This window comes from Tursiops truncatus, chromosome 1 (genome assembly GCF_011762595.2).
Source record: "Tursiops truncatus isolate mTurTru1 chromosome 1, mTurTru1.mat.Y, whole genome shotgun sequence".
Lineage (NCBI taxonomy): Eukaryota > Metazoa > Chordata > Mammalia > Artiodactyla > Delphinidae > Tursiops > Tursiops truncatus.
Window position 1 is genome coordinate 140,595,502 of NC_047034.1, and position 12,968 is coordinate 140,608,469.

Below are 12,968 nucleotides of genomic sequence, written 5' to 3' on the forward strand. Positions count from 1 at the left end.
TTGATGAGGATGGAGGGAAACATGAACCATCGCACATTGCTGGGAAGAAAGTAAAATGGTGTGGCAACCCTGGAAAACAGTTTGGCAGTTCCTCAAAAAGTTAAGAAAAGTTACCACATGGCATAGCTATTCCACTCCTAGGCTTATACCCAAGAGAAATGAAAACATATATTCACACAAAAACTTATCCGTGAATGCTCATAGCAGCATTATTCATAACACCAAGAGATGAAAATGACACAAAGATCTATCAACTGATAAATGGATAAATAAAGTGTGGCATTATACATTGACAAAATATAATATTATATGATAATTAAAATAAAATACTGCTGTATGCTACATCATGGATGAATCTTGAAAATATGGTAACTGAAAGAAGCAGACACAAAAAGCTACAGATTACATGATTCCATTTATTATGAAATGTCCAAAACAGGCACAGAAACAGAAAGTAAATTAGTGGGTTGCCAGCAGCTGGGAGGAACTGGAGGGAAATGGGGAGTAACTGCTAACAGATGAAAGATTTCTCTTTGGGGTGAAAAATGTTCTGGAATTAGACAGTGGTGATGATTGCAAGACTCTATAAATATATAAAAACCACTGAACTATACACTTTAAAAGGGTGAATTTTATGGTATGGTGTGTGAATTACATTTCAATTAAAAAAAGAAAAAGGAAGCGTCCAAGAATGATGGGGACATGTCAAAAGGACAAAGAAACCAGCTTGAAGGAGCTTCCACAGACCAAATCATAGACAATCTGAGCATCAAAATAAATAATGGTAGCAACAGATTATAACCCACTGGATAAAACAGAAAGCCATAAGTCTTTACAACATAAATGAATGAATTCCAAGTGTGATGAGGAATGGGATATTTAAATAGTTTCAAAGTTCCTCTCCACAAAAATACTTACTAATTACAAAAAAAAAAAAAAAAAGAGTAACTTCGGAGGCAAATCCTGGCAGATGCCACCTTACACAAGTGATCAAAGTGAACACCATCAGTAATAGGACAAACAAAAATCCATGCTCCCTGACAGATTGCAATGAAGAGGACACAGCAATGCCCAGACTAGGGGAGACTGTGGGAGGACTGGGGGGCGGCGGGGACAGGAGGTGTACAGAAACTCCCTGTACTTCTTGCTCAATTTTTCTCTGAACCTAAAACTGCTCTAAAAAAAATAAAGTCTATTGAAGAGAGAGAGATCAAGATGGTAGAGTAGGAGAACAGTGGAACTTGCCTCCCCACACAAACACATCAAAAATACATCTGCATGTGGAATAATTCTCACTGAAAACTAACTGGAGACTGGCAGAAAGACCTTTATACAACCAAGGCTGTAAGAAAGATCCACATGGAATCAGGCAGGAAGGGAAGAAAAGTGATCAGGTTGGGACCTATGCCCCTGGGAGGGGACTCAGAAGAGGAGGGGGATTTCATGGGTGGAGAACCTCCCTGGGGAGTGAGTGGTTTGAGCCACATATTGGGAGCCCCAGCCCTGGGGTCCAACACCAGGAAGACAAGTCCCCTTAGCTGGTTGGAGGGCTGGTGGGACTAACAGGAGGGCTGTGGGAAGCCCAAGATGAGCGTACACACCCTTGTTTACTCCCAAAACAGAGTGGGTAGGGTGGATTGAAACTGCATGGAACACTGGCTGGTCTCCCAACTAAATGCAACATGTGATTCTAAACTCGGTGCTCTTGACATAAAGGACATTATTTGTTCATCTGGCAAAACTTGAATAAGGTCTGATAATTAGATGGTGGTAATGCATCAATGCTCATTCCCTGATTTGATGGCTGTATTGTGGTCATGTAGGCAAATGTCCTTTTTTGTAGGAAACACAGTTTCAAAGGTGGTAGGGGATGCAGCTAGCAACTTACTCTCAAATGGTTCAGAGAAAAAAGACCTCTGTACTATACTTGCAAACTGTCTATAAACTTGAGATAGTTTTTTAAAAAAACATTAAATGCACAAAAACTATCATATTTTTAATTTCCAGGGCACTTTCTCTTTCTGATCCTTTTTATGACATCTTGAGCTTATTTCATGGATATAATTTTTTTCTTACCATTCTAATTACCTATAATTTAGTCTGTTTTTTTTTCTTTTTCCCCAAACCTCCTTCTGTTTTCAATATTATTTCCTCCAAGTTCCTGTTTTGTGTTTTGATCTCTGTCTTCACACTAGACGCTTTCCCCAAATGCCTAACATTGAACAAATGAAGTACTAAAAGCCAACTGGAAGCTCTGCATGTGTGGCTTCTCAACTGGGAGGCTTCCACTGCATGGTGATTGGGTGGGAACACAGCTATTTCATTGGGAGACCTCCGAATGTCAGTATATGTAGGTCTTTTCTTTGGACTCCAGAAAAGAGTCTTATAATCTCCTGTAAGGGGGTGTAGAGATGTAACACCAGAGATGTAATCACCGTCTGAAAGAAGAGTAGAGGAAGGGGTGAGGGGAAGGATCTCACTTTAATATATAGGATTTCCCCTTATCCTCCTGCATTTACTTTGCTGCCTCATCCTTTGGTATCTGTTATGTCTAATGTCCCCAAGTGTTGATCCTCTTAAGTTTCATTTTCCAAGAAAAACCTGTGGTCTCCCAAGGACATGGGAGAGGAGCAGTCTTCTCACTGTAAAAGTTGGACCGCTCCAAGAATTTTTTTTTTCTTAATTTACTCATTTGGTTGCACTAGATCTTAGTTGCAGCAGGCAGGTTCCTTAGTTGCAGCTTGCAGGCTTCTTAGTGGTGGCTCGCCGGCTCCTTAGTTGCAGCACGTGGGTTCCTTAGTTGCGGCATGCGAACTCTTAGCTGCAGCATGCATGCAGGATCTAGTTCCCTGAACAGGGATTGAACCCAGGCCCCCTGCATTGGGAGCACAGAGTCTTATCCACTGTGCCACCAGGGAAGTTCCCTCTCTGAGGATTTAAATCTTATGTCAGGATTCTTTACCTGCCTTAGAGAAGCATGCAACTCTTATTCAAAATAGAAGTCACTAAATATCATATATATACCGTTGACCCTTGAACAACATGGGTTTGAACTGCATGGGTCTATCTATATGTGGATTTTTTCCATAGTAAATATTACAGTACTACATGATGCACAGCTGGTTGAATCTATGGATGCAGAACCTCGGATATGGAAGAACCACGTACATGGAGGGCTGATTATAAGTGATATGCAGATTTTCCACTGCACAAAGTAGTCAGTGCCCCTAACCTGCACGTTGTTCAAGGGTCAATGGTACATCTCAAAGAGGAATATAATTACTTAATTCAATACAGTTTCTTCCTGAGAATCTCTTCTTTTTTATTCTACTGACCAGAGTCCTTTAGACACTGTCTTGAATCTCAGTCTTAAGGGTGTGACTTTTACAGCACTTATCTGATTGTTCCTTGTATATCTCCTTCACTGTTACTTCCTCTTTATACCATATACTACTTACAATGAACATGTGTGCATTCATACATAAAACATTATTGAGCAACTACTATGTACCACGTACTGTCTTAGTCATTACTTTACAATGACAACTAAGACAATTTCTTTGACCTAAAGGTGCCCAATGTTTCATAGAAGATGGATGAGTAAACTTAAAATAAGAAACACTGTGGTATGTACTAAATGATATATGCACTGGGTACTACGGAGCCAAAGAAGAAGTAAATCCAAATCAGACTGAGGCAGCAGTATATTATTTGGGGTAGGGTGGGCTACTGTAACAAATACTCCAATAATTATTATTTATTATTACTGATAGTCTTTGCAGTGGGTTGAAAACTTCCTAAAGAGGAGATGCCTGAAGAATAAGATTTTGCCAGATGAAGGCAGACAAAGGCACTCGCTCTCACACTCACATGTGAGAAAGCTAGGGGATGAGAAATACCTTGCCAACTGCAAGCCCAGAAGTTCTGGTGAGGAAGGTACTACGGCTAAGTGCTTAGGAACTCAGTCTCTTGCCACACACTGTAAGACCCAGGCCCCTATCCTCGAAGCTTACGTGGAAAATCAGAGAACTCAGCAGAGCATGCAACACTCCATGAGTGAATGGCATAATCAGTTTCTGAAACCAATCTCACTCACACACCCTCCCCTCCCACCACCATTTTCTACCCCTTAAATAATCATAATACTTGAAAGAAAGCAAAGAAGATTCCTAGTCAGGAAAAAGTCAATGATTAAGGAGTCTTGCTCTATAAGAATTAATAAAATACTTCTAATTTTCTGCTGGAAATGACTGCTCATCACAATTAGTCTAAACATACAAAATAAAATAATATAATTGAATCTGTATTTCTGATTCCTCACTCTAAAATAAGATTTCACTGCTTAGCTCTTGCGTGATTGACTAAGAAATATTAATGACATTAATTGGGTAAATATACCACTATTTTCTCCTAACAATATTGCTCAAGTCCATGTTCTTTTTCATGCTGAAATTACCTTTCTATGCTCAAGGTAGAAGCTGACTCTAAAAGGGAGAAGCCAAGTACTAGTAGAGAAATTAGCATTTTGACATAAGTCAACAGGAATTTTAAAATATCCTTTTTTTCCGGACTTAAGTCAAATCTTTTTTTAAAAAAACAATATTCCTGATTTAATAAGGAACAATGTTATAAATGAAGCAAGCAGCATATATATACGTGAGCATTATTTTCTATAGATCTGTTTTCTCAAGTTCAATCTCTCTTAAGAGAAACAAGATCATTGGTTTTCTTACCTTTTTTCCCTTACACACGTGATAAGGAACAGACTTCTCTGTGCTTACTCATGATGCTTGCTGCACCACCAGCTAGTCCTGCTGTTTCAGTATGCTCTGTTTGATGCTAAAGAAAAAACACATTGCTCATTACATTTCCTAAAGCAATAAGCCCTGATGTTCTTCATATCAACCTATCATAGCCAGACAAATAAAAGCTATGGGACTTAAACAATAAATTACAATTATACCTTCAGATTCAAAGACCTGGCCAGCATGGAATGCAGTAGCAAACACATTATATTGTCTAAGAAGGCCCAAATTTAAACATTTCAATGAACAGTTAAGAATTTCTGCACACTTCTTATTTTCAATGAGTAATACAAAGTGAAAGATCAAAGGCAGAGGCATTTTCTATCCAAAGACTCTGTTAATTCATAAAAATACTACTTATTTATATTTCAATAGGCCCTCCAAGAATCCAAAGCTAACAAAATTGCTGCTTCACAAGAATGGCCTCTGTTAGTGTGATTTTTTTTTTCTACACATACAGAATTCTTAAATTGAGAGTCAAAAGATTCCTGCTGGGACTTTTTATTGCCAAACAACTGTTTTTCCTCCAAATGGAGTCCCTTATGATTTCAGCCCTCCTCCACTGCTTAGAAGCAATAGATTAGCAGTTGAAACTAATCAGAATAAAACTAAGTATCTCATATTATCTGTATAAAGTATCTAACCTACAATCACAGCATTTTCAAAACAGGAGAGTATCTCAGACATGATCTAATAAACATCACTTAATTTTTTTTTAAAGATTTGGTTTTTGATGTGGACCATTTTTAAAGTCTTTATTGAATTTGTTACAATATTGCTTCTGCTTAATGTTTCAGTTTTTTTTGGCCTGGGATCTTAGCTCCCCAACCAGGGATTGAAACTGCACCACCTGCATTGGAAGGCAAAGTCCTAACCACTGGACCACCAGGGAAATCCAAACATCACTTAATTTTAAAGATAAACTGAGGCACTAAAAAAATATGTTTCCTGACATTATTACAAATGTAATTCTATCTGATGTGAAAATGATGTGCTTATTAAAATAATAAGCAAGTATTCTAAAAGGCTGGAAATTCAAGTTTTCAGAGAACAATAAAAAATATGGAATGGAACTCACTGATGAAAGATTTTCCTGTCTTGAGAACCTGAAAAAATATGTACATGCTATACACTCTAAAGGAGAAGTGCTGTTGATGCTAAGAAACAGACTTAACATCTATCAAATAAAGGACTAAATCATATCAGAAGTATGAAAGGGCTGTATGGGATAGAAATTCCAAGGTCAAAATGAGAATGAGGTCAAAGTAATACCTCTCATATCTAGCCAATTAAAGAGTTTTATAAACAAATAAAATAAACCCTATAAATTCAAATTCAAATTCTGAGTATGTGTGTCTATTTTAACGTGTGAGGCAAGTCCAATATTATGTAACTGTCTCAAAAATCATAGGTCTTCCTTCCGGAATTAGATCCCTTTGACCTTCTAGCCTCAGCTGGGAAAGTCTCAAACCTGGTTAACTCCAACTGTCTACCTACTCCATACATTACCCTAAGCAGCTTAAATGTGGCTAAAGGAGAATCATAAAAGACGGTGACTCCTCTCAACTTCACATTTATGACTTCACACTACATTTTCCTTAATCTACTTTCAACCCTGTACCTCATCTTCACCTTCTGATATGCCTGGAACCCCTCAATTCAAAGCTTTCATAATCCATTTCTACCAGAAAATAACCCTCTAGTCTCCTGCAGGACAATGAGGAAAGTCACTTGACGACAAAAGATAAGGTAGAATACCTGCAAAATTAAACCACTCGTAGCAAACAATCTGTGTTTTCAACACCCCACCTCAACTAAGACTTTAGAGATCCCTGGAGCCTCCACATCACAAGACTCTCTAAGGTCCTGTGGGGGGTAAAGACTTCCTTCTCATCACGTCTCCCTCTGCAGGCAAGCACTTTACAGCTTCTTTGTTCTAAAACCTTTCTTTACTTTTTCCTTTTATAGCTTATTTTTAAATTTTTTTAATTAAAAAAGTTATACAATTTTTAAAACTTACTTTCCATTTACAGTTATTACAAACTATCGGCTGTATTCCCTACGTTGTACAATACATCCTTGAGCCTACCTTACATCCAACAGTATGTACCTCCCACTCCCTGACCCCTATAGTTCCCCTGTCTCTCTCTCCACTGGTAACCACAAGTTTGTTCTCTATATCTGGGAATCTGCTTCTTTTTCGTTATATTTGCTAGTTTGCTGTATTTCTGAGATTCCACATATAAGTGATATCATATAATATCTGTATTTCTCTGTCTGACTTATTTCACTTAGCATAACGCCCTCCAAGTCCATCCACGTTGCTGTAAATGGCAAAATTTCATTCTCTTTAATGGCTGAGTAGTGTAGTATTTCATTGTATGTCTATACCACATCTTCTTTATGCATTCATCTATTGCTGGACACTTAGGTTGCTTCCATACCTTGGCAATTATAAATAACACTGCTGTGAACACTGAGGAGCATGTATCTTTTCAAATTAGTGTTTTTGGCTTTTTCAGATATATAACTAGGAGAAGTGCTGAGTCATACGGAAGTTTTATTTTTAGTTCTTTGAGAAATCTCCATGCTGTTTTCCACAGTGGCTGCACCAATTTACATTCCCACCAACAGTGTAGGAGGGTTCCTTTTTCTCTACACCCTCTCCAACACATATTATTTGTGTTCTTTGCAATGATAGCCATTCTGACAAGTGTGAGGTGGTATCACATTATGGTTTCAATTTGCATTTCTCTGATGATTAGTGATGCTGAGAATCTTTTCATGTGCCTGTTGGCCATCTGTATTTCCACTTTGGAAAATGTCTATTCAATTCTTCTGCCCATTTTTTAATCAGGTTGTTTGTCTTTCTTCTGTTGAGTTGTATGAGCTGTTTATATTTCTCCCATTCAGTAGGCTGTCTTTTCATTTTGTTGGTGGTTTCCTTTGCTGTGCCAAAGCTTTAAGTTTAATTAGATCCCATTTGTTTACTTTTGTTTCCTTTACTTGAGGAGACATCCAAAAAAAATATTGCTGTGATTTATGTCCAAAGAGTGCTCTGCCTATGTTTTTCTCTAGGAGTTATATAGTAACCAGTCTTGCATTTAGGTCTTTAATCCATTTTAAGTTTATTTTTGTATATGGTGTTAGTGAATGTTCTAATTTCATTATTTTACATGTAGCTGTCCAGTATTCCCAGCACCATTTATTGAAGAGACTGCCTTTTCCACTGTACATTCTTGCCTCCTCTGTCATAGATTAACTGACCATAACTGCATGGGTTTATTTCTGGGCTATCCATCTTGTTCCACTGATCTATAGGTCTGTTTTTGTGCCAGTACCTACTGTTTTGATTACTGTAGCTTTGTAGTATATAGTCTGAAGTCAGGGAGGCTGATTCCTCCAGCTTCATTCTTCTTTCTCAAGATTGTTTGACTATTTCAATAAGTATTCTTTTGTGTTTCCATACAAATTTTAAAATTATTTGTTTTACTTCTGTGAAAAATGCCATTGGTATTTTGATAGGGATTGCACTGAACCTGTAGATTGCCTTGGGTGGTATGATCATTGTAACAATATTGATTCTTCCAATCCCAGAACACAATATATCTTTCCATCTGTTTATGCTGTCTTCAATTTCTTTCATCAGCACCGTATTAGTTTTTGGAGTACAGGTCTTTTGCCTCCCTTAGGGAGGTTTATTCCTAGGTATTTTATTCTCTTTGATGTGATAATAAATGGGATTGTTTCCTTAATTTTTCTTTCTGCTATTTCGCTGTTAGTGTATAGAAATGCATCAGATTTCTGTGTATTAATTTAGCATCCTGCAACTTTACTGAATTCGTTCATCAACTCTAGTAGTTTTCTGGTGGTGTTTTTAGGATTTTCTATGTATAGTATCATGTCATCTGAAAACAGTGGCAGTTTTATGTCTTTCTTTCCATTTTCTATTCCTTTTACTTCTTTTTCTTCTCTGATTGCTGTGGGTAGGACTTCCAAAACTATGTTGAATAAGAGTGGTGAGACTGGGCATCCTCATCTTGTTTCTGATCTTAGAGGAAATGCTTTCAGCTTTTCACCATTCAGTATAATGTTAGCTGTGGGTTTGTCATATATTGACTTATTATGTTGAAATATGTTCCCTCTGTGCCTGTTTCTGGAGAGTTTTTATCACAAATGAATGTTGAATTTTATCAAAAGATTTTTCTGTGTCTACTGAAATGATTATATGCTTTTTATTCTTCAATTTGTTAATGTGTTGTATTACACCAATTGATTTTCAGATATTAAAAAATCCTTGCATCACTAGGATGAATCCCACTTGATCATGGTGTATGATCCTTTTAATGTATTGTTGGATTTGGTTTGCCAGCATTTTGTTGAGGATTTTTGCATCTATGTTCATCATAGTGATATTGGCCTGTAATTTTCTTTTTTTCTTATATCTTTGTCTGGTTTTGGTATCAGGGTGATGGTAAACTCACAGAATGAGTTTGCAAGGGTTCCTTCCTCTGCACTTTTTTGGAATAGTTTCAGAAGGAGAGATGCCAATTCTTCTCTAAATGTTTGGTAGAATTCACCTGTGAAGCCATCTGGTTCTGGACTTTTGTTTGTTGGGAGTTTTAAAATTACTGATCCAATTTCAGTACTGGCAATTGGTCTGTTCATATTTTCTATTTCTTCCTGGTTCAGCCTTGGGAGATTGTACCTTTCTAAGAATTTGTCCATTTCTTCTAGGTTGTCCACTTTATTGGCATATAGTTGTTCATAGTAGTCTTTTATGATCCTTTGTATTTCTGTAGTGTCGGTTGTAACTTCTCCTTTTTCATTTCTGATTTTATTGATTTGGGCCCTCTCCCTTTTTTTTTCTTGCTGCGTCTGGCTAAAGGTTTATCAATTTGTTTATCTTTTCAAAGAACCAGCTTTTAGTTTCAGTGATCTTTTCTAGTGTTTTCTTAGTCTCTATTTCATTTATTTCTGTTCTGATCTTGATTTCTTTCATTCTACTAACTTCAGGTTCTGTTTATTCTTCTTTCTCTAGTTGCTTTAGGTGTAATGTTATGTCGTTTATTTGAGATTTTTTTCTTGTTTCCTGAGGTAAGCTTGTGTAACTATAAACTTCCTTCTTAGAACTGCTTTTGCTGCATCCCATAGGTTTTGGATCACTGTGTTTTCATCTGTCCCTAGGTATTTTTTGATTTCCTCTTTGATTTCTTCAGTGATCCACTGGTTGTTTAGTAGCATATTGTTCAGCCGCCATGTGTTTGTGTTTTTTACAGTTTTTTTCTTGTAGTTGATTTCTAGTCTCAGAGCACTCTTGTCAGAAGAGGTGCTTGATATGATTTCAATTTCCTTAAATTGACCAAGGTTTATTTTATGGCCTGGCATGTGATCTATCCTGCAGAATGTTCCATGTGCACTTGAAAAGAATGTGTATTCTGCTGCTTTCAGATGGAATCCTCTATACATATCAATTAAGTCCATTTGGTTTAATGTGTCATTTTAAGGCCTGTGTTTCCCTACTGATTTTCTGTCTGGATGATCTATCAACTGATGTAAGTGGGATCTTAAAGTTCCCCACTATTATTGTGTCACTGTCAATTTCCCCTTTTATGTCTGTTAACATTTGCCTTATATATTGAGGTGCTCCCTATGTTGGGTACATATATATTTACAATTGTTATATCTTCTTCTTGGATTGACCCCTTGATCATTATGAAGTGTCCTTCTTTGTCTCTTGTAATAGTCTTCAGTTTAAAGTCTCTTTTGTCTGATGTAAGTATTGCTACTCCAGCTTTCTTCTGATTTCCATTGGCATGGAACACCTTTTTCCATCCCCTCACTTTCAGTCTGTATGGGGCTCTTGATCTGAAAGGAGTCTCTTGTAGGCAGCATATATGAGTCCTGTTTTTGTATCCATTCAGTCAGCCTATGTATTTTGGTTGGAGCATTTAGTCCATTTATATTTAAGGTAATTATCAATATGTACGTTCTTGTTGCCATTTTGTTGTTTTGGATTCGTTTTTTGATTTATTCACTTTCTTCTTCTCTTGTGATTTGATAACTATCTTTAGTGTTATGTTTGAATTCCTTTTTCTTTTTTTGGTATCTATTATAGATTTTTGGTTTACAGTTACCATGAGGTTTTTGTATAGCAGTCTATATATACATGCTTGTTTTAAGTTGCTGATCTCTTAATTTCAAATGCACTGTAAAAACTGCATTTGTATTTTCCTCCCTTCACAATTACTGTTTTTGATATCATGGTTTACATCTAATTGATTTGTGTATACCTTAACTGTTTACTGAGGATATACATGATTTTACTACTTTTGCTTTTAACCTCCTGACTAGCTTTGTGTGTGGATGATATACTACCTTAACTGTATGTTTGCCTTTGCTGGTAAGTTTTTTCATTTTGTAATTTTCTTGTTTTTAATTATATCCTTTTCTTTTTTGCCTAGAGAAGTTTCTTTAACATTTGTTGTAAAGCTGGTTTGGTGGTGCTGAACTCTTTTAGCTTTCGCTTGTCTGTAAAGCCTTTGATCTCTCTGGGTAGAGTATTATTGATTTTAAGCTTTTCCATTTCATCACTTTGAATATATTGTGCCACTCCCCTCTGGCCTACAGAGTTTCTGCTGAAACTGATAGCCTTATTGGGAGTTCCCTCGTATGTTATTTGTTGCTTTTCTCTTGCTGCTTTTAATATTCTCTCTTTATCTTTGTCATTTTAATTACAATGTGTCTTGGTGTGTTCCTCTTTGGGTTCATCCTGTATGGGACCCTGTGCTTCTTGGACTTGGGTGACTGTTTCCTTTCCCAGGTTAGGGAAGTTTTCAACTACTATGTTTTCAGATATGTTCTCAGGCCTTTTCTCTCTCTCTTCTCCTTCTGGGATCCCTATAATGCAAATATTAGTGCACTGACTTTTGGCATCATGGAATTGCTTTTTTGGAAGGAACAAAAGAAATTCAGTAAATGGATAGATATACAGTATAAAATGCCTTAAATACAGTTCAAGATACATAGAAAAAAAAGAACTCCTTCAATATTCTGCTCAATGTCACCTCCCAATGTGAAATTAACAATCACTATGTTCTCTATGTTCTCACAGTACATTTATATCAACAACACTTTTCACATTACATGGTAGCTTCTCCCTTTATAAATCTGTTGCACGCCGCTAAATAATACACCACGCAAAGCAGGAAACCCTTTTTATTCATCCCTTTATCCCAATACCTCAGCACAGTGCTTGTCATATAGTAGGTATTAAAAATACGTGGGATGATTTCATTAAGTATAGCATATAACACACTCCCATGGCAAGGATTCCAAATAAATAGCTTCTAATTTTATCCCCCTCCTTTTATTTCTACTACATCTGCCTTAGTTTAGGCCCTCATTAGTTATCTCCCAGATTGGTTCAATATAGTTTCCAAACTAATGTCACTGTCTCCTTTGGTCTAGAAAATATATCCTTTCGTAGGCTTACCAAAATAGCTTTCTAAAAGAAAATCAGATCATGTTATTCTTCTGCTTAAAAATCCTTAAATAGCTCCCCATCTCACCTATTTAATGGACATATCTCTGGAGGTCACAATGATGGGTCGTCATTTGCTACTACATATACTGCCCAGACTGATTGTGCTTTCCTAGCTAACTAAATGGATCCCCTTCCTCCTTTCCCCCAAGAATGAAGTGTAGTTTTTTAGCATGGCATAGAGATCCCTTCAGAATTTGTTTTCCAACCTGTTCTCCCACTACTTTCTAAAGCTCCAATCATACCAAACTACTAATATTTCTTGCGAGATGCTCTGCCATGCTTCTCTATCATTGCAAGTTCTGTACCTATGTTGAACTACTTTTTATTTGCCTAACTTGCGTTACCAAGGTTCAACTCATTCTCACCTCAACCTCGGAAGCCTTCCTCAATTCTCTACATACTGTTTTAAAAGAGTCATGTTTTATGTTCCTGTCATGCATCTTTCTACTAATGGCAGCAGAGACCAAATGAATTTACATTATGGATAATCCTGTTTGTCTTCCCCATTGGACCGTGAGTTCACTGAGATCAGGGCTATGCCTTCATGCTCTTTAACCCAGGGTATAGCACATAGTGTTCAACAAATGTCTCATGAAGAAGTAAATTGAATGAAACTA

At 36.9% G+C, this 12,968-nt stretch overlaps 1 protein-coding gene across 7 annotated transcripts in view; it reads right to left on the bottom strand.

Moving 5' to 3' along the window:
• ZFYVE9 (zinc finger FYVE-type containing 9) overlaps positions 1 to 12,968 on the bottom strand; it is a 228,733-nt gene that overhangs the window by 128,835 nt on the left and 86,930 nt on the right. For 6 of the 7 annotated variants that reach the window (XM_073789802.1, XM_019937810.3, XM_019937809.3 and 3 more), the window contains exon 2: positions 4,734 to 4,839. The exons of the other annotated variant lie outside the window; for it this stretch is intronic. The gene's annotated coding sequence lies outside the window, so the exon portion shown is untranslated. The remainder of the gene's footprint in view (positions 1 to 4,733; positions 4,840 to 12,968) is intronic. 7 annotated transcript variants of the gene reach the window in all.